The 24,765-nt window shown below is 42.6% G+C and overlaps 1 protein-coding gene across 3 annotated transcripts in view; it reads left to right on the top strand.

Moving 5' to 3' along the window:
• MB21D2 (Mab-21 domain containing 2) overlaps positions 1-24,765 on the top strand; it is a 106,213-nt gene that overhangs the window by 76,192 nt on the left and 5,256 nt on the right. Inside the window, exon 1 of one of the 3 annotated variants that reach the window (XM_027108735.1) lies at positions 2,609-2,729. The exons of the other annotated variants lie outside the window; for them this stretch is intronic. The gene's annotated coding sequence lies outside the window, so the exon portion shown is untranslated. Of the gene's footprint in view, positions 1-2,608; positions 2,730-24,765 lie in introns of those variants that run through there. 3 annotated transcript variants of the gene reach the window in all.

Genomic DNA, 24,765 nt, shown 5'->3' on the forward strand with positions numbered 1-24,765 from the left:
GTTAACACAAAGGCATACATTTTTTTTCATATTAGCAAGAAACTAGACACAACCCAACTGTGCATCACCTGGTGAGTAGATAAACAAAGTGCATCATATCCATACAGGGAAATACTGCTCAACAGTAAGAAGAAGCCAGCTATTGATTTGGTGAATTCAACAACATGAACGAATATTAAAAGTTCCATGCTAAGTAAAAGAAGCCAGCCATGAAAGGCTAAATACTTTGTCACCTATGTGCCCTTCAGGAAATGGTAAAACTATAGGGATAGAAATCAGATCTGAGATTGCCTGGGGCTTGGAAAGGGGATTGACTGCAAAAGGGCATGAGGACATTTTGGGGGGTGATGGAAGTCTTCTGTGTCTTAATTGTGGCTGTAGTTATCAAACTGTATACCTTTGTCAGACTCATCAAACTGTATCTGTCAAAGGGGAGAGTTTTATTGTAGATAAGTTATACCTCAATAGACTTGACTTTAAAAAATACATCAGTCGGTCCAAACCCACCATTTTCCAGATGGGGAAACAGGCCCCAGGTGAGGGGAATGACTTGCTACAGTTGTGAGTTGGGAATTCAGGTTTCTCGGCCCCAGTCCTGAGGCAAAAGCAAGCTGGAACCTTGGCCTCCTGTCTCGGTCCATGGCACATTGCAGGGAGCCCTGGAGCACTGATCCTCAGCTCTGAATGCAGCTCCATGGGTGGCTTTTTAAAAACTCACACTCCACTGTGCCGCTCATCAGACTGTTGACCTGCAATTTGGCTAGAGGTCTCCTCATTAGAGAATAAAGTAAATTAGCATTCAGCCAGAACGAAAGCTCCAGTGATGAATTTCTGTGTATATATTCCATTGACTCTGTTGGGAAGAAAAGGCCTCAGTGTCGTACCATTAAGTTATTCAGAAGAGTGCCTTGCAAGGCTTTGTCATCCAGTCTAGAAAGAACAAAATATCCCAGAGATTCACACCAACATCTCCTTGCAGAAAGCTGGTGAGATTTGGAGTGAGCCAGACCTGGTTTTAGTTCCTAAATTTCTTACTTCCTCACTTCATGCCATCGAGTAACCACTTCTCTGTCTGCAAATTAGTAATCTTAGTACCTACCTCTTATAGTTTCTTCAAGGTTTAGGTAGGAGATTGGGAAATTAAGCACCTAGCCCGACTATGATAGACTTCAGCGCGGCCAGCCGTGAGCTTGTGCTTGACACACATTAACTATCATCCTGCCCATTGTGGAAACGATCAAGCCCGGGGTAAGTAATCTGTCAGCCATTGTACCACCTGGCCACAACCACTGGGCTATGTGTAGATTTCAGTAAATGATTATGGATCTGAGTCAAGTCCTATTTGTAAAATAATTGATTACAGAGTTTGGAAAGGAGTGGAATTTTGCTTCTTCATTTGAGAGAAAGCCTTACTTTAACTTTTTTGCTTTTTAAGAAAGAATGGGAAACCATTGAAAACAAAATTAGGGCCCTGAGTGACTGCCAAACTCCCAGTTGAAGGGAGGGTATTTTTCCCACTCAGACTCCTCTATCTTTGCCCAGAAAAAAATACCCCAACCACTCAAGAGACCTTGAGCTCTTTAGGGCCCAGGGAGACTTCCCTCCCACCCCTCAGCAGGGCGGCTCTCTGGGGACATTCTCTGTAATCACAAACCATTTTGCCTTCTAAAATTGAGTCTGGTTTAACACTAATGGAAATAGGGTCTACTAGGCTTAGGGTTGACTTTTCTTAAACTTAATTGTTTTTCCTCTTTTACAGTTGTAATAATATACCGAGTAAGTTTTTCATCTTCACTTGAAAATATGTCTCATTCTGTCGCACAGCCAGATTTACAAAACACCAACTAGTTTTAATAACCCAAGACAACTGGCAACATACCAACTGGCAAACTTACCAAAGACAGTAGAATTAGTTTCTTTTTTATTTTTTTAATTTTTATTGGAGTAGAGTTGATTTACACAGTTGTGTTTCAGGTGTGCAGCAAAGTGAATCAGTTATACACATACATGTATCCACTCTTTTTCAGATTCTTTTCCCATAGAGGTCATTACAGAGTATTGAGCAGAGTTCCCTGTGTTATATAGCAGGTTCTTACATGCTATGTCTGTTTAAATCCCTCCATTATATGCTTCATGTGTGTGGACTCAATTTTCCTTTCCCAACTACTGTCTTCCAGTATGAAGTGGTCAGTTACAGATTCTAGTGCATTCTCTCAAGCACAGTAACAACAATGGTTTAGGTGCCAGAGATTTCTCCCTTGCTCCGCTGCTCAGGGCAGAATTATCCTCTTGGGTAGTTAAGAGCCTGAGGACTAGAAAAACTGAAGTCAGGGCTAGTGGTCAAAGTGGGACAGTCTCCCAACACCAGCTCAGAGCTGTTTCCACTAGCCCACACCACATTCCCTTTGTGTAGGTTATTTAATAAATTCATTTCACAACCCATAGAACACAGTAGGAAACAATGCAATTACTGAACCATAGGAACACAGCTGCCAACATCTTGTTGATTCAGAATTGTCCAAACACTTCCATGTGTGGGCGGGACTGATGCAATTTGCTGGTTCAACAGTTGACATTGATAAATTGGAGTTTCGTTTCCTCAGCCTTCTGTTGGAGGTGCTAATGAGCATGAAAAGCTGGAGAAACACAGGCGGGAGAGGAAGAGAGAATCTTGCCTGATCTACATACTAAGTAATTGAGCCTGGATGATGTAGACTTGACACTGCCAGGTAATAGATGGACACTTTTGAAGGCACTAATAGAAGCCAGATAAAATTAGCTCTGTGAACGTTTTAATTAAGTTCTGCTTGCAGATTGTGTGGGCTGGTATCTTCATTAGAGAGAATGTTTGCTTTTCCTAATATTCTTTCATATGTTTTCTGAAATATTCTCTTATAGTTCATGCAGCACTAAGCCAAGATTACTTGGCTTCTGGAAGATGAGGAGGTTGGGCCAGATGATCTCTGAGGTCTTTTCTACGCTCCATGTTTTTACTTGCTTGGCAAGAGAATTTGTCTGAAATGAATTGCATTCCCCACACACACATTCATCCAGGCCTCTGTTCTCGCCATTCATTGTTTCCATTCATCCGGTAAGCACTTGGATGCTTTCTCTGTGCCGGTTACTGTGCTAGGCACTAGAACAGGCCACAACGCCACCAGGCCCCTACACCCAGGAGCTGACATTCTCATTGGGAGCTAGGTAAGTAAGTAGAGGGTATCAGGGATATGCCTGGGGCAACACATGGCAGCAACTAGGCAGAATCAAGGAGGGCTGCTCAGAGGATCTAATACTTTTAAGTTGCTCCTTGAAATAAGGTGGAGACTGGGGGGAAGAAGAGTGTTTGGATGGACTTTGCTCTGTGTACCTCCCAGGACGTTTTGCCCTAAAGGTCATTTGGCTATCTGCGAGATGTCCTTCCAGTAGAAGTATTTCTGTTAATGCTTTGGCATAGGAGTCAATGATTACTTCCATGACTTCTATATTTTCTCAACCTCTTAATCTTAATTTTATTCAGAAAAAAATTGATTTGAATAAAATGGGTTGGCAAAAGTACTGAACTTTTGAAATTAACCTTTGACGTATACATATGTGAAGTCCAAACCAGCCATGAGTAATCTTTTTCCTATCCTTTCAGCACTCAGCCAGGAGAGTACACTTATCTTGGAGAGATGCATTTTGTTAAGCCGTGATCACAACCCGGTTAGGAATCCTCCAGCTACAAGTCATTTTAGAGATTATCAGACATTTATTATTATTATTATTTTTTGCGGTACGCGGGCCTCTCGCTGTTGTGGCCTCTCCCGTTGCGGACGCGTAGGCTCAGCGGCCACGGCTCACGGACCCGGTCGCTCCGCGGCATGTGGGATCTTCCCGGACCGGGGCACGAACCCGTGTCCCCTGCGTCGGCAGGCGGACTCTCAACCACTGCGCCACCAGGGAAGCCCCTATCAGACTCAGTGTTTTTAAAGCAAATTGGATTCATTTTGTATGGCATTAGTCAAAATTAAATCTGTTCTAAACAGAATTTCTTTGCAGGTAATCCTGATTTTTAAAAAAATGTTAAATGTGTTTGGTTAAAGTTACCTATAAATAGCGAACTCAGGATATTCAGTGTGAAAATGATGTTTTAAAAGATGCCAATTTAACTTTGAACAAATACTATAGTAGCTTCTAAATGTGTCAAAAACAACTTCTATCATATTATTATATTCTATCATAGCTGTTTGGTAGAAACCAGAGAAATCAAACGTTAACTGATTATTGGCATTAGTGTGATGGCTGGGCTGTCCTGTAAAGGATTTAGGTTTGTATATTTATAGCCCATCTCAGCAACTCTGTGTGGTCATACTTTACTCTTATACCAGAGTGTCAGTGCTGATCCAAGACTTAGGAGACCTTGACCCACTCCAGGCTCTGACACTCACTAGCTTTGTGGGTTTTAAGTGCTTGTAGTCCTGCTTTGGCATTCTTGTCCGTAATGTTCTCATCCCTACAATGAAGTGGTGAGACTAGATGCTCTAAGGACCCTGGCACTTTTGAGATGGATGAATGTGAGTGACGAATGCGTCCTTCCCATTTGCACGCAGAGAAGCAAAGCCATGAAAGAGAAAATGATCCACTCGTGGCTGTGGGGAGCATCACTGGCTCAATAAGAATAGGTCAGCATGCTCTCTCTTAATCACCCTGCTAGCACTTACTTGATATTGGATTTTATGGTTCACAAAGCCCAGTGATTTGCATTTGCTCTTATGTTTGTGGGATAACTTCTAGGTGGATATTTAAAGGGCACGAGAGTAATAAAGTTAGTTGGCAAGATCTTGTTTTAATAGTGAATTCTATCCCACCATGCCTGTCAACATGGGTGTCTGAAATGAACAAATATTACTTTTTTTTATTGAATCTTATTTCGAGGAGAAATGAATAATTAAAGTGAAACAGTAAGAGTTACTCTCCAGGGTATCACAGGTTCTCCTCTTCAACCACGTTTAGAAACAACTTCCTGTAGGAGTGAAGAATTGAAGCAGATTCCCCCACTCCCCATTGCCTTTGGATGGATTCTGTTAAGCTTGTCTGTGCTCACGTAATTGGCTTCTGTATGACTTGCTGTGCATAATGTCTCTTGGTAGCCTCACGTTTAGGAATATGATGAATATATATTTGTTTGTTTGGAATCAGATCACATATTTCCATGTAAAAACACCCCAAATAATGCCTGGGTTCATCGGTGCCATTTTAACTCAGTCACCCGCTGAGCCCTAATACTTGTCTTCTTAGCGTGGGTTGGGGGTAGGAGTCCGTGTAGTAGGAAGGAAGAGCAGTTTTGAAACCAGCACATCATTTCCTTGGCCCGGCCTCTGGAGGCCTCCCTGTCTCTGACTTTCGTCCTCAGGGCCTTCCAGCGCAAATCACAGTGCAGTGAATCAAAGCTCGCATCCCAGCCAGGCAGGTGGTCTCCACTGTGGTGAGAACGTCTCACTTCGATTGAACACATTTTATACTAAGGAGTAAATGGTAATTAGCACCTTAACTTCCAAGAAGCAATTTCCATTTTCTCTTTTTAATTGTGAAAGTGAACCTAATGGGTAGAATTTCAGGCAAGAGGAGAGGGAAAAGACAGAAAATCCAGGCCTGAAAATCTGTCTCCAGGTTCAATTCTCCCTAGATTTCCCAGCTTCTTTCATTTCTGGACCCCTAGTATTTGAAAGCTTTAGTCCCTTTGCCATCTCCCTGGAGCTGTGAGAAGGAGCTTAAGAAAAGGGGGAAACGGGATGTGGCTAGTTGTTCCCACTGACCTGTGTGAGATGTTTGTAAGTCAACTGTCTTCTTCTTTATACATATATATATATATATATATATATATATAAAATATGCATTGGTGACACTGCTTGGCATGCAGGGATCCCAATTCCCTGACCAGGGATCGGACATGTGTCCCTTGCCTACAGTGGAAGAGCAGAGTCCTAACCACCGGGCCGCCAGGGAATTCCCAAGTTTACTGTCTTCTGAATCAGACACCTGGGTTCAAAGTTCAGATCCACAGACTATGTAACTTTGGGGAATTATTTAACCTCAGAATCTCCCTTTCTTCATACCACGCAGCGGCAGTGTAAAGGTGAACAGTAATACATTAAAAATCCTTGGCTCAAAGTAGACGCTCAATAAATGGGCTATGTTATTAAGAGGCTAGGAGTGGTTGGATGATGGCATTAGCAATATCTGGAAGACAGCAGCATCAAGAAGAACTTTCGTATCAGTGACATGGACATTGTTATTTCAAGGAGGCATAATGTCAGACTCTTCTGTGTGTGTGTTTGTAATAGATTTCTGGGAATGGAAAACAGGTGGTGAGGCTGCAATGTAGGTACCCCAGGAGTGATACCTCCAGATGTGTGCAGGTGAGGCCAGCTGAGCTGCTTCCGCGGGGAGGGGGATGGGCCTTTGCAGTGAGAGCCCGGGGAGGGGTGTGCGGGGGGCCAGGATGCTGGGGAAGCTTTCAGACACAGGCTGAGCAGTCCCCGAGGCATGCGTGCTTTCATCTGCAGTCACTTGTTGTCTGTCTGAGGCGAGAATCAATACCAGAAGGAGAAGGCGACAAATCATTCATTGCCCAGAGACTGGCTGTAGATCCAGCGCCCGCTGTTTTCTTTCTAACCGCTTTAAAGAAACTTCCCCGCACGTCCTTTCCCTGAAACGTGGAGCCTCACCGCTGGACGCGGAGAGGTCCTTGGAAAGCTCTGAAACGACCTTTTGTGTTGTTAGGCATTACTCTCTCGGGGGGAATTCAAGATAGATGTATTCTGTCCCATTCTGCTTCAGTTATATCAGCACTCATCATATTTCGCTTTCTTTTTTTGCATCTGTTCCTTACTACTCATGAAGTTTAGAGAAACAACCCATACGAAGGGTCTGTATTTGCCTCTGCGTGTGTCAGTGGGGCATGTGCTTTACACCCGTTGCACCCATTACACCCATTTGCTTGCTATAAACTCACTCTTAAGACATCTCCTCCTCCTTCCCTCAGCTCAGAAACACACTCTTTTCAGTCAGGAAGAACATTAAAGAGCATCTTGTCCAGCCAGCTCTCTTGGTGGCAACGAGCCGGCCTCTCTTAGGGAGCACCAGGACTGGGGGTCCTGCTCAGTTCGGAGCTGGTTCGGATCCACCTTCTCCATAGGGCATTAGCTGGAGGGTCTGCCCTCCAGGCTCCTGCACCTCTGCCAGCCCCCAACCTGCCTTGCAATGTCTGGAAAGGGGTAGAAAGAGTCAAATGAGCAAGTAAAGTGGGCATAAAGTGAAGTCTTTTTAGAGCTTTGGAATGATTAGAGCAGGGAATTTGGGGGCCCACCCCCCGCAATCCCACAACAGCATTCTGTATAGAGTAGATCTTTTGTAAGCAACTGATTTATTTTTCTGATGAAGGCCAGCCTCAGGCAGAATTGGGAAATAGCCAGCTTGATAGGATGCAGTGATTTTCAACCCTTTTTATTCCTGCCTTTTAAAACTGTAGGACTCTTACTTCAGATAGAAGCATCAGAGGAAGCCCAATATGTAAAACAGATAAAAGTGATTCTAGGGGGGGCGGCAGGCCCAGGGGCTGCCCATCTGGCGCAGGCGCAGTCTCCCTTACCCTTCACACGCCCTTACCCTCCACTAGCTACAGGACCTGAGAGGAGGCTCGGCCCTTGGCACTCAGTGTGGAAGCCACCATAGCAGTGAAAAGCCCACGTGTGGGGCTCGGGCAACCCTGTGTGAGTCACCACAGCAAAACCCTTAACCACCGAGTCTGACTCTTTTCTTGTAAATTGAGGGTAGAATGTCAGACTGAAAGATTTTGCATATTAAGTAGTGAGATAACATGTAATATACTTGGTTCCTAGCAGACACTCAGGAAACAACAGGGCTTGTGGGGAAAACAGGGTGAGGAGCAGATCGCTTCAAACCTATCTGACCTTGTAACCAGGAAATTAACAAAAGCAGTAGCAGTACTGAACAGAAAAAGACAGAATAATACAGGAGTTTACCGTTGAAAAAAGATTAGAAGTGGCTTTATGAAAAGGGTTTTAGGGGGGAAAAAAGGAGGTAAAGTTGTTGAATTGTGGAGACAAAGAGGAAATGCACTAAAATCATACAAAAGCATTTCCATGACAGGTCACATGCCGATTTGAGTCTCGAAGAATTTGAGCGTCATTCGTTCTGTGGGTTCATGCATTCTGCTGTGTTTGAGCATGTTTTGTTTGATGGCTATTCCTTGGTTGTACAAAATATTAACATTCTTGGAAAATGGCATATGAACTAACAGTACTTTTATTCTGCTGACATCATTTCGCTATTTGCAGTCCGAACTAGTTCATATTATAAGGACACATTCTGTATCAGGATGGACTGTTTCTAGATCTCAGTAGCCTAACCCCCAGGATTCAGGGGGACACGGGTGAGTCCGTAAAAAACTTATCTTGTGTGAGACTTGGGAATGAATTTAGATAGCTGTAATACAAGTCACCTCATAAATCTCATAAAATATCAGGTTAATCAAAAAGACTGTACAAAGAAAGAAAGGAAATAACATGTGTGAACGTGGGGGTTTAGGAGGCAGAAGCTTTTAGATGGAGTTGGCTGGATTTCAACAGGCAGGGATGGAGGGTCAAAAGGAGAGAATGAGCAAAGACTTGGGAGCTGGAAAGCAAGGACATAGTTAGGGGACCAGTAGAGTTTGGGGGATCCACTTTGGGTCTGGAGCCACTGAGGAAGGTAAGGGAGCGGTAAGATTCATGTTGAAATGGAAGTTGGCCTCAGAATGTGGGAGGCCCTTTTTAAAATAATTAATTAATTATTTTTTTTGCGGTATGTGGGCCTCTCACTGTTGCGGCCTCTCCCGTTGCGGAGCACGGGCTCCGGACGCGCAGGCTCAGCGGCCATGACTCACGGGCCCAGCCGCTCCGCGGCATGTGGGATCTTCCCGGACCGGGGCACGAACCCCCATCCCCTGCATTGGCAGGTGGACTCTCAACCACTGCACCACCAGGGAAGCCAGTTAATTATTTTTATCAGTAGTTTTTGGCTGTGCCTCGTGTCATGTGGGATCTTAGTTCCCTGACCAGGGATCGAACCTGTGCCCCCTGCGGTGGAAGCACCAAGTCTTAACCACTGGACTGCCAGGGAAGTCCCCTGGGAGGCCTTGGCTACAGGGATGGTGGCCACCCTATAGGATTTGGAGCAGGTGTGATGCGCTCAGATCCAACCTTGAAGGAGCTCCTTTTGACAGCTTATGCTGGGTGGTGGTGAAGGGGAGCGGAGTCCAATTAAGAGGGGTTGCAGTTGTCCTTGTGAGAGACATGAGGGCTTAAGCTCAACTGTGACAATGACATACAGTGGCAACAGGGTGTATGGGGAGGGCATGACACAGCAGACATTTTAGAGACAGAATCTCAAGCATTTATCAACTGAATGGATGGTGTAGGGCTCTGGTGATCTAATGATGATAAATACACTAGTTCGGTAATGATAGCCAATCCGGAGCTTGGTTTTGGAATGTTTGAGAGCTCAGGCTGAGGGCTGGCAGGGCTATGGCACACCTGGGTTCTGGGACTGGTCTACACTGAAGTGTGGGCCAAGGTTGTGGCCCTTAGGTTACTGCTGGGTGATCCATGCAGACAGAATAAAAGAACCAGCCCTCAGCTCTGGGTGGGGAGATGGTGTTCCCTAGATTGAGACCTGCCCGAGCCCCAGTCACTGCTCATGTTCTGATCCTAGGACCATAGCATTTTTACATTTGAAAGACTTTAGGGATCATCTCATCTCTAAACCTCTTGCTAGATGGAAAACTATGACCCATAAGGGTTAAGTGTGTGTCCAGGGTAAGTCAGAGGCAGAACCAGACTAGAACCCAGGACTGTCACTTTCCAGTCTTTTAAGGAAGTCTTTTAAGTAATGGCTGTGTATTAGAGTTCTCCAAAGAAACAGAACCAGCAGGATATAAAAGGAGATTTATTATGAAGAATCGACTCATGCAGTCATGGAGGCCGAGAATTCTCACTTATCTGCCAATTGCAAGCTGGAGACCGGGACAGTTGGTGCTGTAATTCAGTCTGAGTCTGAAGGCCTGGAACGAGGGGAGCCAATGGTGTAAAGCCCAGTCTGAGGATGGGAGGAGACGAGATGAGATGTGCCAGCTCAAGCAGTGAGGAAGGAAAAAGAGGGTGAATCCTTCCTTCCTGCACCTTTTTGTTGTGTTCAGGCCCTTGACAGGTCAGATGATGCCCACCCACATTGGGGAGGGCCATCTACCTTACTGAGTCTACCAATTCAAATGCTAATCTCATCTGGAAACACCCTGCAGACACACCCCCAGATTTGGGCATCCCCTGATGTAGGCAAGTTGGCATCTCAGGTGAACTCTCCTAGGCTGTTAGAATTGTTGATCCGTTACTTAGTTCCTCCAGAGTAATTTCTAATTTTTCAAAGTTTTAATTTACCCATTTCTTCTTTTGACCCTCATTTGATCTCATCAGTAGAGAGACATTGTTCCTCTTTCCAGGTAAGCAAATTGGGCATGACAGGTAATGAACCTTCCTCACCACACAGTGAATTAATGGATGATGAGGATTAGAGCCTAGATTCCTTAAACTGATTACATTTTCTTTCCTGTAATTGGATTGTAAATTTTGTGACGGTGCTAAACCAGTTCTAAAAGAGTAGTCCTGGACCAGCATCAACGGGGAACTTGTTAGAAATGCACATTCCCAGGTCTTCCACCAGAACCACTGAATCAGAAACTCTGGTGGCCGAGGCCCAACAATCTGTGTTTTAATAATTTCTGCAGATGATTACTCTGCATGCTCATTAGAGAGCCTCTGTAGTTACAAGACAGAATCTATTCAGTATCAAGGATTTCACTACATTTTGTGCATATACCAAATTCACAGAGAACAAAAAAGATGCTATTAAGCTAAAACTGACCATAAAAATCAGTACATCTGTCTTTTCCTGTTCCTCCCGTTTCCCTCTCTGCATCACTCCTACCAACCAGGTACTTTGCGCTGACTTTTCATTAAAAATGCTTTTCTGTCCCCTACAAAGCTGGCAGAGTTGTCTTCAGCTTTGATTCATTCAACCCACATTACTTGACAAACGTGGGGAAACTAAAATCAAAAGAAGAAAACAAGAAGGGAGGGAGGGAGGGAGGGAGGGAGATGGTTGAACAGATAGGCAAATACTGGAACATTTCCTTAAAAAAAAAAAAAAAATCACATGCCCAAACAGCAAGGTAAAAGCCAGTAATATTAACTGACCCAGAGAAGTATGAACAGAATACTATTTTAAAAAGAAAATTACACTTTCTCAGCATCTGCAAAGTTCCGGAAATTGTATTGGGAGCTTTATGTAACTGTTTCAGGCAAGTCTCATAATAGCCTTGTGAAAGAGGTAGTAGTATCCTCATTTAAAATTTTTTTTTTCAAATGGGGAAACTAAAGTTTCAAAAAGTTCAGTACACTTACCCAAATGTCACAAAGGTAATAAATCATGAAGCTAGGGTTCACATTCAAGCTTTTCTATATCCTAAAATTATGATCTCTCCATCACATCATCCACATTATCTCTTAGGGTATCTTCCTGTTCCATATGCATTCTTTACCTTAAAGCTGTGGAAATTTATCAGTGAATGTATATGACATCCATCCCACTATTTCAAAAGAATTACTGCAAGCAGCACGCGGACACTGGGGAGTCACCGATAAGAAACACTGTATCTGAAACCCAAATCCATTTCGGACTCACTTAGAAAGCATATCAGGAAAATCAGGTATGAATTTTAAAAATTTATATCCAACCTTCAGGCCTTTCTCCAGTCCTTTGGCTTGGAGCCAGTCCGAAACCTTAAAGAAAAAGGAAGGCACGACCTCTAGTGGAAACATGGAAAATGTCCTATGGTTTTGCTCGAGGGTTTCTCCCCAAACCACCCTTCCCCTCTTTTAAAATGAATTTATGGAATTTTTCATCTGAAAGGTACTCTCATGACAAGACTTGGGTCAGTGCACAAATGTCATTTTCGTAACGACCTTAAAATGAGATTTCTACATCTCACAGTCACATCACGCTTGGGTTTGAGTCCTTTAATGACCTCTCTCAAGCTGGCACTACTTTTTAAAAGAATGCTTGTCGTTTGGTCTTTTTCCCGCTTTACTAGAAAACCTAATCTCACTGGATGTTTGGAAGGGACACGGTATGCATATGGGTGTCTGTGTTAAATCCACCGTGTCTAAATTCACCTCCCGGGCAGTTGATAGCTTTGGAGGTTGTACACTTCTGTCTAAACGGTGTGATCTTTGATTTCAAGGACTGAGCTGTGATTGTGCCCATGGCCACAGGTGTATGGCTGGGCTGCCGAGTCATACCCCCCTTACCCACATACGTGCTCCCGAGTGACGGTGGTGCTTGGGCAAAGTACCCTTAAGGATTTCGGTCGATTCTACAGTTGCTTTGTCCAAGTTTAAGATTGAACAGAAGACAAAAATCAGCCACTGTCTGATGGGTACAGGGAGTTAGAGGGGTTGAAAAAATAATTGGCAGGAATCTAACAAAAATATCTTTTTCATTCAAAGCAAACAATAACTTGGAGGTTGGAGAGATAAATGAGTTCCCCAGGTGTGAGGCATGAGTGATGTCTCATCTTTCCTGAATCTCAATTACTGGCATGTTTCCAAAAGTCCCGCCAAAATTGTATCTCTCCTGATTTGAAGGGTGGTTAATCTCAGCTCTTGAAGATTTGAAAGTATCACTGGTTCAGTGAACCCCTTCCTCTAACCGGACAGCTCTGCCTTTTCTTGAGTCCATGTAATGAAACTTCCTGCTTTGAAATTGAGGGAGGGACCAGGCAGCCTCTACTTTTAAAAGCATTTAAAGATTTGCTAGTTTAAAACACATATGTCTCCTTAGAGATAATGCTTCAGTCCTTCTGGGGTGGGATGGGGGGACCCATATTTTCCCACCGTTTGGTTAGTGACCCCGGCATGGAGTGGAGAGAGCCCTTGACTGAGGGTCAGGACTTCGCGTTTGCTTCTCAGTACCTGTGCCAGGTGCTGTGCTGTGTCACCCTTGCTCTTTGGGCCTTAGCAACATGTTCTGTCCCATGACAGTTGGAGTACAGAACTTTGGAATTCATTTCTGGCCCCAATCTATGATTCATTCCCATTCTTTGTGCAGGGTACACACAAGTGCAGCTTCATCCCCTGGAGTCCAAGAGTTACCGAACTGGCAACTGATTCAAACAACATCCTTCAAAAAGTATAAAGCGAAAAAAACAAACAAACAAACCCTTTTATATCTTTCTTAGCCACCATTTTAGTTTACAATCTCTGGCTAGAATATCGAATTTCCCTTTTCATCCTCATACCATTGACTCTTGCTCTAGTTTTTGATGGTTGGAGGAAAAGTAGGTGAAATAAGCCATTTTCAAAGTATCACTTGTGCTTGTCAGCATGAAGAGACTCCCTTTTTGACTTTCTCTTTGACTTTTTTTTTTTTATTGTGCCAGCCTGGATTTAAAAACACTGCAACAATTTGACCCTCTTTCAAGTGATCTACTCATGCTTTTAAACTGCAAATTTCAACCTCCTGCACAGGGCTTTTTGACTAGTTGTTTTATAAGTCTGACTTCTTTTGATGTGAACATTTTCAAGCCCAAACAATGAAGTATGGTTTCATCCAGTCATTGAAGTAATTATCAGGTAGACAATTGTGTCTCAGAAGTAGATTCAGCTCTTTATTAGTGTGTCAGGCTGTCAGTACTTTTTTCCAGGTCTGTTTTCCTTGGAAATATTTATTTGATCCCCTCGTCCTTCCTTAAATTTTAGGTACGGGTGTAATTGTACTAATCTGAACTTTTGTATGGAATGTTCCAGCTGTATACAGTGGAAAAACTTTTAAGACTTGTTAACTGAGATGTTATTTTTTGAAGTAGCAGATTCTTAGGATGTTACTACTTTGTTGTTTGGAAACTTGATTGAGGGTATTAGTACAATGAAATAACTTTTTTTTTTTCAAGTTAAATGAAGATAAAGACAATAGGGACAAGGGGGTCATCGCTAATAATAGGTGTTATAACAATATGTGGATGATTAATTACTAATTTTAGGTATCTCATTATTTGAAACTTAAAGACGAATTATTTTCTAGGAATGATGTGTTTGTTTAGCAGGTGTAGTTAAGGAAAGAGGGGCATTTTGTCAGTAATCCAGTCAGTCTAGGTGTAACTCAGACCTCTAGGTGTATCATCCATAGATTGCCCCTGGCAGAGCAAGCTTTACATTTTCAGCCCTTTCTTTCTCCTTCTGCTAACTCTGTAAGAAACAAATTGATAACCTGGTAAAGACCCCAAGTAACACCCCCTTCCTTCTTTCAAAATAATTGTATGTGATCAGACTAGTTTTTAATCTTGTTCAGGCCAAAGAAGTCTGTGTACATTTTGTATGCTTATCTTGGCTAGTCACTTAGCTGTCAAGAGCCAGCTTCCACGCCTGTACAATGAGAACTCTAGTGTTCTTCACAGCATTATTGCTGGGAACAAATGAGAAAAGGATCTGGGAACTGCAAAGCATCATACAAAGTAAGGCAGTGTTTATTTGGATTATTTATTGATTGAAGCCAGGTTTAAAAAAAATCGATTCCATCTTGGCTCCTGAAATCTTGGAGTGTGTTATTTGTAGTCAGAATGAAACAGTTTTGCAGCAAGAGCGGTGCCTTAAACCTCATACCATCAAAAACTGTTTACTCTGCCTTCTCTCTCCCTTATTCCTGGCACCTGAAGCTTTATTCATGGTTTTTTGTTTTGTTTTGTTTTCATCTCGGCTGCAACCGATGAGAGCTGAAACTGTACTTTGCAACAAGGTCTTCAATATACTCTTAAGAATCGTTTGCCAACCATGTTGCCTGCCCAGACAAAGCATCTTTCAGCCTGGGCTCCACCTAGGTGGAGCACATCAGCTCCCGAATAACCAGATTTCCTCCGGGAGACCAAAAGACAAGGTTTTGAGTTGCTGAGGGCAAATAGGCCCCGGAGTGGTGCTTTAATATAGTCTTATCAAGTCTTAGCCCTTTGCTAAGCCTGTTTCCCTAGAGCTTTCTTTGGAGGATTTTATGACTTTGGTTCCAAAAACTCTTTAGTAAATGAATGGAGTGTGGGCGCCACCTTCTGGCAGTTACTGGGAATTGTTTTATAAGACGGAATCCGTTTATTTACCTGCTCTGTTCTCGGGCATCAAAGGAAAAATGCATTGTTATAATCCTTTTTAAAAATCAGGTATTAGATTATGATCTTAGCTCACACTGTAATTATATAGTAGCTTTAAAAAAATCTCTGGCTAAGGTTGTTGGCTGCAAAGTGGTGCTTTGGAAAATGTCCTAGAGTTAAATTATTCTCAGGACAAGAGGAGATGCCTTTAGGTAGTTACCATGTAGTTTATATAGTCAGCTTATTAATAGGCTCCTAGTTTCTCCCTTCCATCTCTTCTGAGTATGTAATAGGAGTCCCTAGGTTGCAGATATAGTGGCTCTGGGGTCTCTCATCATGTCAGGAAATAACAGTGTCAGACTGACAGTGTCAATCCAAGTATATCACTCTGAAAATTTTCACCCTTGAAGATTCCAGTAAACTCTTGATGTGGTAGCTCACTTGGGAGGTGACTGTGAGAAGCACGACTGTTCATGAGCAGATTCATCTTGTGGGACCCTCTGGGAAGTTGTGTAGAACTCAGAATTGTCCCACCAGAGTCTGGGGAAGCGGGGCACTTGTCTGCTGATTCCTGCCCTCCCCTGCTGTTGGATTAAAGTCAGTTCTCCTGCATGAACTCCCCTGCACTTCCCAGTGGTGCCAGAGCAGAGATGACCCTCAGGCCAAGGAGCAGAATCATTGGCCTTAAGGAGGGAAGTTGCCATCTCACAGGAAACCACCTACCGTGGCTGCAGGTGCAGGGCATCAACAGCCTGTCGTACACATACACGCTCATGTATTCACGCATATTAGGAAAAAGGTAAATCAGTGAAGTCAATAATAGTAATAGTAAGTAATCATTTAAAATCTACTTTAGATATGAAAATGGTGGTTACAGTTTTAAAAGGTTTTGTCAGTTAGACAAGCATTTTGAAGTGTTTTATGGGTGAAATGGTATAATATCTGGGCTTCGCTTTAAAGAACTACAGCCAAAAGTGTGTGAATAAATGAAACAAGAATGGCAAGCATAATTGTTGAAGCTGAGTAGTGGGTACGTGGTGATTCATTGTACTATTATCTCTACATTTCTGTATGTTTGAACATTTCCAAAGTAAACTAATTTTAAGGCAGGACTTTAGCTAGCCAATGAAGTTTTAAAATCCTTTAGCTGGGTCTTTATATAAATTGCCACCATTTTTGAGCTAATGTAGCAAATCTGAGTGTGTCGTGTAGACCACAGCTACACTACTCTACACTGTGGAGTCCCTTTTTAATCAACAGTGACATAGTTTCTCGGGCTGCTGAGTCACAGCAGGCATATCTCTTATTGAGACTCAGGATAACAGGTAGTTTAGGTTTGATTTGGGTTTGGGTTGCTTTTTTTTTTTAGAGAAGGCACAGAATTCGTCATGTTTCTTTCCCCGTGGCTCAGTGTGCCTGAGCTGAGTTTTGCACAGGAAAAAAGTGACGGTGGTAGATACTGCTGTGTCCACAAATGAAAAAGATTTACAACTCAGTAACAGCTTCTTGCTTTGTGGTTAGTATTTCCCTTGGTAATGATGTTCTCAGCCACTCTCTGTCCCCCCAGTCTAGTAGTAAAAACTTAGGGGATAGGACTTTAAAATTTAGGCTTTGCTGTTGGATTAAAGTAAGCAAATTAAACTATGCATCTGAATATATAGGAACATTTTCAGAGTTTGTCTTGGGGGACTGAAAGAATTCCAAGGATTCCCTTGGAATTAAAATACTTGTGGAATGCTCTTTCAGAATTGTCTGAGTTAAATATGCAGCACACATACGTGCACGTACACATGGCTGTGTGTCACAGCACTAGATACTCACTTTTTTAAAAAATAAAGAAGTCATTTATAATCTTGTCTTTCCTATAATCCTTGACCCATTTTGCTTATAATACTTCATTTCCCAGGGACTGCTAAAATGAGCTTTTAATCTGCTTTAAAAATCATTTTAGGGCTTCCCTGGTGGCGCAGTGGTTGAGAGTCCGCCTGCCGATGCAGCGGACATGGGTTCGTGCCCCGATCCGGGAAGATCCCACATGTCGCAGAGTGGCTGGGCCCGTGAGCCATGGCCTCTGAGCCTGCGCGTCCGGAGCCTGTGCTCCACAACGGGAGAGGCCACAACAGTGAGAGGCCCGCGAACCAAAAAAAAAAAAAAAAAAAAAAAAAAATCATGTTACTCCAAAATAGAATTTGTTTTATTTTTGGACAGGGAAATAAGCTTCCACTAACTGTTTCTTACAGTGTTTCATGTGGCAATTTTAAAGGTCCAAAGATATTAAATTATTTATCCTCTCAGGAGAGCCCATTTAATGCTGGAAAGCATCACTGGGGTAGTGAAAAGAGTATGGAATGAACCTGAATTTTCATCCCATTTCAGTTTTTATGGCCATGAACAATTTATTCGACTGTTATTTATCTTGATTTCCTCATCTGTAAAATGGGGACAGGATGACCTACTTCCAAGTGCCAAGAGGATAGAAGGAAAAGACATAGGTGAGACATTCAGCCTATACCTTAATGCATAGTAGAGCCAATCAATGTTTGTGCCCTTCTCAGAGAGCCCTTGACATGAGATGTACATACTTTGCAAGTGTGCTTTGTAAAGTCCGTCCTTCTTTTGTTCTGATGTGATCTGCTACTATTGTGATCTCTTCTTCTAAAATCGGTGGAGTTGGTTGGGGGATTGTGATAGCAGCTGGGTTGCAGATTAGAAATGACAGAGTAAAACAGATGAGAGGGAAGAACAGCCTCCTCCACTGGAACTTAATAAATACTCCCCTGGATTTCTTCCTGCACCTGTTATGGGGCCCACATGGCACGGTCGTCGGTGGCTACAGCAGTCTACATGGTATCTTCAGTAGGAGGAGGTTTTGGTGTTGGGCAGCCACCTTGAAGGACACCTGTACTCAGACCCCATCCCATGTTAGTATTTTTAGTCGTCACCCCTGCTGAAAATGCTGATTGGTCATTTCTTGGGACAGGAAATGTACTCCCTCCACAGGCAGCCTTGCTAGAAGATTCTACTAGATAGATGAGCTTTTCATTTACCGATGACACTGATTTTTTTTTTTTCTCTCTGTACACCTTCTACTTATTGGAATCCTAAAGTCCGTTTCTCCTTTACCAGGACAACTTATCACATATTTGAAGATGGATCTCATGGTCTTCTTGAATTTTTCATTCTCCAGGCAAAACAATTTGCAGTCCTCTTCATCCCCTTCTATGTTTTGGCTAGGACCTTTATTCACTTCCTTCAGAGTTATTATCTCAGCTTATAATTATATGTTCATTAGTGTGTGCTTGTTTGGTTAGTATGGGAGTTGTTCATGCTGCTTATCAAATATTTCTGGCTCTCTGCTTTCCCAGAATGAGGTAGAACTGCAGTTTCTTCCCTGGGGTTGGATGGGACTAGTTTTGGCCAGTGATGTGTGAATGAAGATGACATATGTCCTTCCCAGGCCAAGGCGTTTAGCTGCCGGAAAGAGATCCCCCAGGGCTTCCTTTTCCTCCAGTAGAGGGCCTGTGAGTTTCTAGATGAGACGTACTGTAGCCACCTGGGTCCTGGATGAAGGAAAGAAGAGCCCTAGCCAGCAACCTCTGATGGTCACGTTGCCTGAATGAAAAATAAGACTTTGTTGTTTGAAGTCACTGAGGTTTTAGGTTTGTTACTCAGCATATTCACATCTCTCCTGATTGATACAAATGTAACTGACACAGATGTAACTGGCTTTCTCACTCCACATAAGGACCATGCAGTGGGGACAGTGTGTTTCTTTTCACTGTTGTGTCTTCAGTATCTGGCATAGTACTGGCTCAGAGGAGGCACTGATACTTATGGGTCACATGCATGAATAAATCAAACCCAAGTTTTGAATCCCACCACCATCCTTGCAATTTCCCAGACTTGGCCTCCTTCATTATTCCTCTTCTAAAATATAGAGCCTACCTCCCGCCCATCAAACCCAGACTTCCAGTTTCAGAGTACTTAAGTAGTTGGCATATACATCCCCAAATGAGAAAGGAATACAAACCAGACTCAGCTGGGTCACAGGCTGAAGGAGGGTACATTTGACTTAATGCTGAACATCTCCATTAGAAGCTTCTTGCTGCTTCTGAAGATCAGGAGAGAGGTAATCTGGTCATCACTGGCATATTTCTGTATCCTTATGATACTGTATTGGCATCACTCTTACTTTTCACTTGCTACTGTTTTTATCTTTCAAGAATGAGCCTTCTAAAATGGTCACTCCTTTTGTAAACTAACAACCTATCTTTCATGCCCTGTTGTAGCTGTAGGCGGCTGCTAGGTGGGGCTAATGAGACACTCCTTTGAGTCTTGCCAATAAGTCTTGATTGGCAGAAACCATGAGTTTTTAAACTATCCTAAGAACTAAAAGGAGGAAAAGGCAAGACTTATTGGATGGGAAAAATATTTTGCTAATGTGGGCACATGCCCAGAACCCTCTTTATCGACTGCCAAGTGAGTACCAGACCACACACTAAGTAATTTGGTGTGCATTTTCTTGTTTTAACCTCATGGCCACCCAGCAAACTTTTTTTTTTTTTTTTCAGTACTCAGGCATCTCACTATTGTGGCCTCTCCCGTTGCGGAGCACAGGCTCCAGACACGCAGGCTCAGTGGCCATGGCTCACAGGCCCAGCCGCTCCGCGGCATGTGGGATCTTCCCGGACGGGGGCATGAACCCGTGTCCCCTGCATCGGCAGGCGGACTCGCAACCACTGCGCCACCAGGGAAGCCCCCCCCGCCCCATCAAACTTTTAATTGTTATTCCCCAATGTCATTTAAGGAAACTGTTTAATTAGGTTGGTCCTGGATGAATTGGACGTGAGTCCAGGTCTGACTCATGTTCATTCTGTTCAAAATAGCTTAGTAAACTTTGCCAAAGCCCACCAATTTTTAGAACTTGAGTTTTAATTTTTAAGAAAGAAAATAATGAAAGATTAGAGAGGCTTTTTTTTTTTTTCCAACCTGACTTTTGGATGATTTTATAGAGATACGCTGGTAGTATTTTCTATTACATTATATGGCAAATCTCATGATTCCCAATTTGTGACTGATGATGTGGTCAAGTTGACTTAGCTAAATGATGCACCCAACCCACAGTTGCCTTCTAATCCCAAAGTCTGTATTAGCCCCTGCAGTAGTAAAACCTTGACTGCAGGAGCTCATAGACTGTTGACTGCGAGAGCATCTTTCATTTACTGACACTTTTTGCCAATTACTGTGCCAGATGTTGTTATCTCATTAAGGAGGGACAATAAGCCATGAATACAACCCACTATGATTATAGGTGTAGAAAGTGCTAGGGTGAGAATTCAGATCAAGGTCCTTCACAGGGGTGTGTAGGTTGTTCATTTTGCAGGGCACTTGTTCTGAGGGAACACGAAAGGGCTGGAATCCAGCCCGCCTTCTACTGGCCCGGCTGTGCACCGTGCTACCCGATGGCAGCCACTAGAGGAGGCATCCCTGGGCTAGCTTCAGTCTGGGTGCGGCTGGAGGAGAGGATGCTCCATTCGTTTCCCTTCATCTAACATGTTTTGTAGGCCCTACACGTGCTTAGAGGCTTTCGATAGATTATCAGCTCTGTGGAATAGGAGTTGTTTGGCCAAGCCAGTTTTATAGATGGTGGAGAAAGGGAAGACTATATGGGGAAAATGAACTAAATATCTACAGTGTGCTTAGACATTTCATATCAACCCTAGAAGTGCGGTTTTATGGTTTTATTTGTTCATTTTGAATAGATGAGGAACTGGAAGCTCAGAAAGGTTAAATAACTTGTCAGACTTACTTAAGTAGTAAATGACAAAACCAGTATTCAAACCCAAGCCTGTCTTGCTCTGACTCCAGTGTTCTCGCAGACATTATTAGTGTCAAGATGCGAAAAGATCAAGGAAGACTTCTTTGAGGAGGCATCTTTTGAATCAGTCCTGTTACTATTTATATTTGGTCAATAGGTTATTACCATACGTGAATTAATCAGGTCTCTAAAAAGTTTAAATAACATTACCTGCAGTTGTCTCAGAAGTTATGCCAAATAAAACAGACTCTTTGACTTATGAAACATACTATAAAATTTTTAATATTAATGATCACTCAGCAGATAATTGAAAAGCTAGGAAGCTCCACTGGTGTCTTGCTTCTGTATTTCTTGTGTCTTATAGTGTATTTGGGAATATGGGTAGCTTCTTGTAAGACAGGTCAGGTGCATCCTGCCTTCTGATAAATGTGGATGATGGGGCATGTTCTGCTGACGGTCCAAGGTCACACGAAAGCTGTGACCAACAAAAGTGCAAAGCTGGCACTTGGCCTTGAGACCTCTGCTACTTTCCTTCCCAGCCATTCTACGTTCATGTCAAGTCGGGTCATTGTCATAGGGAGAACAGTGTGCATTTGCCACTCTGACCGTCACAACAGATATGGGAATTAAAGGCAATGCTGTGACTCTGTCCCCAGGGCTGTGTGACCTTGAATGAGTTATTTCTCCTCTCTGAACTCAGTTTTTCACCTATAAAGTGAGGGACTTCATATAGATGATTTCTGGCTGTGAATAAAGAAAATGAAAAAACTTTCCCCAATTTGAAGTCATTAAAAATCTCATAGATTGGTGACTTTTTTAGAAGAAGATGGCCATGCCTACTTTTTAGAATGTTGCTCAGACTATCAAATAAGTTTGACAAAAATATTTGAAACATAGATGATAATGTTTTTACAGGAAGGTTTATATTGTTTATTAACAGCTAAGCAGACTGCTACCCTAAGGGAATGTATCAAAATCAGAGAAGGACTTTGCAAAATCATCCCATTCTGTACCTTTCCTACTATTAAGGATCAGTGCCATAAAGGCACTGTTATTGGTGTTTCACATGAGTTGAGGTGAAAAAGGTAATACTTTTTTATGAAGCAATGAATATTATTGAGATATTCAGGTCTTTTTTATCTACATAGAAATCTTTTTTATATACGTAGTCAAAGATATATACAGAGATAAAATGTATTCTGTAGCTTTAATTACAAGACGTAAAAGTCTTCTCTCTTTGATAGATCTTTATCTCTTCAACATAGTTAAGAATTGATTTTTTTAAAGGAATCTATATAAGTACTAATTTCACTTATCCATTTACTAATTGAGTTCTCATAGATGTACTTGAGGGAAGCTGTGAAGATGGGAGAAGACAAATGATACTTAGTTCTTGTGCTCTGGTGTCAGCCAGCTGGCATTATACGTTTGAGTGATGGGAATTAGTAATCTGAATTCAACAGAATGTGATAAAGTTTTGTTCTCTAGAATACAAGGGAGTCCAGGACAGACTTCAGTTTTTCACTTGATGTTCTAAAGGCAGTCAGCAAAGAACTAAGTGGATGATAGGGAACTCATTCCTTAAACTTGGGGCCCCAGTACCTAAAACAGTAGTTTTAAGGTCTCCATAAGTAGATACTACGAAATGAACTGAAATCAAGGAATCAGTTACAGGAAGGGAGGCTGGGAGGCACTTTTGCTTTGTGTTTTTAAGAGCAAACATATGCCAGTTCTTTCCTGAAAAGAAGAGACCCGCCCAGGGGAATAAGCTACTTCTCCACCTCTCCTTTTCTCTGCTGCTAACAAGCTCAATGGTGTGTGTTCAACCTTTCTTTTGTTCCCACTCACTGTTTCCGATAATTTACTAATAGCTAAACAGCCAGAGGCACTTGATATCACACAAATCTCCTGTAATTACACAAAAAAACCTTATCAGTTCAGAGATGGCATCTGTTGGAACTAATGCCTACAGCCAAAGTGTACAGTAGAATTTTTTTTCCCTCTCAGACCCTGCCTGTGTTTTAGTTGCCTGGCAACCCATCTGGGATGACAGCTAATGTCAGCTGATTTTTACTTAAACTTAGCCCAGGAAAGTTTTCAAGGAGGGCCTTTAAGTTTGTGCAGTTCTGGGGAAGGCTCCAATTTGTGCTACCAAATAATCTGTAAAACTGTAGACTAATGGGCTCAGGCAGGCTAAATGTAAATGTGGAGGTCTCAGGGGATCCGCTTCCGGAACAGTATGGCCTTAGGGATTTTGTTTCTAACTCTTAGGAGCTTAGCAAATGAGCTTCAGCTATATTCTCACTACTGCTCAAGTTCTGTCTGCCCTTTTTAAAGGAATAAGAAATGTCCAACATTATCCTAACCCCTGAATATTAGAATTTAGCCAAATACTTTATACGGCTCTTTTGAAAGAAGGGCCAACATTTTAGGTGCATAAGCAGCAATTGGGAGGAAAGAGGAATATTCTAACAAGTGAAAATATGTTAAAACTTCTTCTTTAATCCAGTAGAGGGCAGAAAGGAATTTTAGCTTTGTTTCTCACCTGTAATTATTGGAACAAAACTGTGGCAATCCAAGGCAAAGTTCAGTGACACGTTTGTAAACAAGTTATCCCCAGCCCATTACTACACATGTTATTCTGGTTGTGTAGACAGGTTCAGGCTAGTGTGCTCAGAGCCAGTTGGATCCAGTCTAGGAGAAAAAGATGTATATAATTTTGAGTTATTTATGCCTAAGAGGGGACAATTACGTAGTGCCCACATAACAATACTACTGATCAATTCAGATCTTATTTACTACTTACAACCCAGCATGTCACGGTTTTCCCCAGGTGTGTTTGGGGCGCTCCAGATGCTGGAATGAAACAATATATGAAATAATGAGTAAATTATTTCAAGATCAAATGTTTCCTTTTGAAAGTATCTGTACCTCCACGTGAGCCTGTAAAATAGTAAAAGTGATTTTCGCCACCTGCTCGGGATTCTGAAAGTTCCATCTTATCCTTTTAGAGCTACAGCCAAAACTTGTGGTGGTAGGAGCTATTACTTTGTAAAGATGAGGTTGATACTGAAACACGATGACAACTGAGAAAAGAATCTTTTTCTCGGTGTTACAATTTCCACACTGGTTGCTGTCTGGCTTTTAAAAACCACTTTTAAAAGGAAAATAAATTGTTCACTGCTGATTTGTAGTGAAGGCTGCTTGGGTTAGTATGTAGTGTTTTAGATTGGGTTCCTTAGGAAGCAACCCCTGAGATGGAGTGAGGATATTTACAAAGGAGCACCCTTGGGATCTGCACCTGTGCAACGGAGGGGGCGGAAGCAGGGTCAGGCGGAGGGAGAAGTGTGGTGTCCTTCTCAGCGGGCCCCAGTGGGAACTCTGGGTGCCGGGGACTCATCAGAGTACCCTGAACTGGGGCACTTCCACACTGATTGGTTACGGGATGTTTACCTCCTACCCTAACCACAGCCCACGGTCTTAGTTGAGGTGGCTCTTTGCGGTCAGACCATCCTTGAGGGATAAGCACTGACAGCCTCAGCAGCTGAGACAAGAAGTCTTTATTGAAGAGGGATCTGGGTGCCCCATCACAGCACAGGGAGCGTGAGAAACAGCACCCCCCCCAAAAAAAAAATCGGGTACACTGAATTCTCTTTCTGATGAATTGTTGATTCTTTAATGCTGGATAACTTATTGATTGCTTTAAAAAGAAAGTGAT

Source organism: Aethalodelphis obliquidens, unplaced genomic scaffold (assembly GCF_003676395.1).
Source record: "Aethalodelphis obliquidens isolate GAN/ISIS:26980383/991018 unplaced genomic scaffold, ASM367639v1 scaffold1, whole genome shotgun sequence".
NCBI classification, from domain to species: domain Eukaryota; kingdom Metazoa; phylum Chordata; class Mammalia; order Artiodactyla; family Delphinidae; genus Aethalodelphis; species Aethalodelphis obliquidens.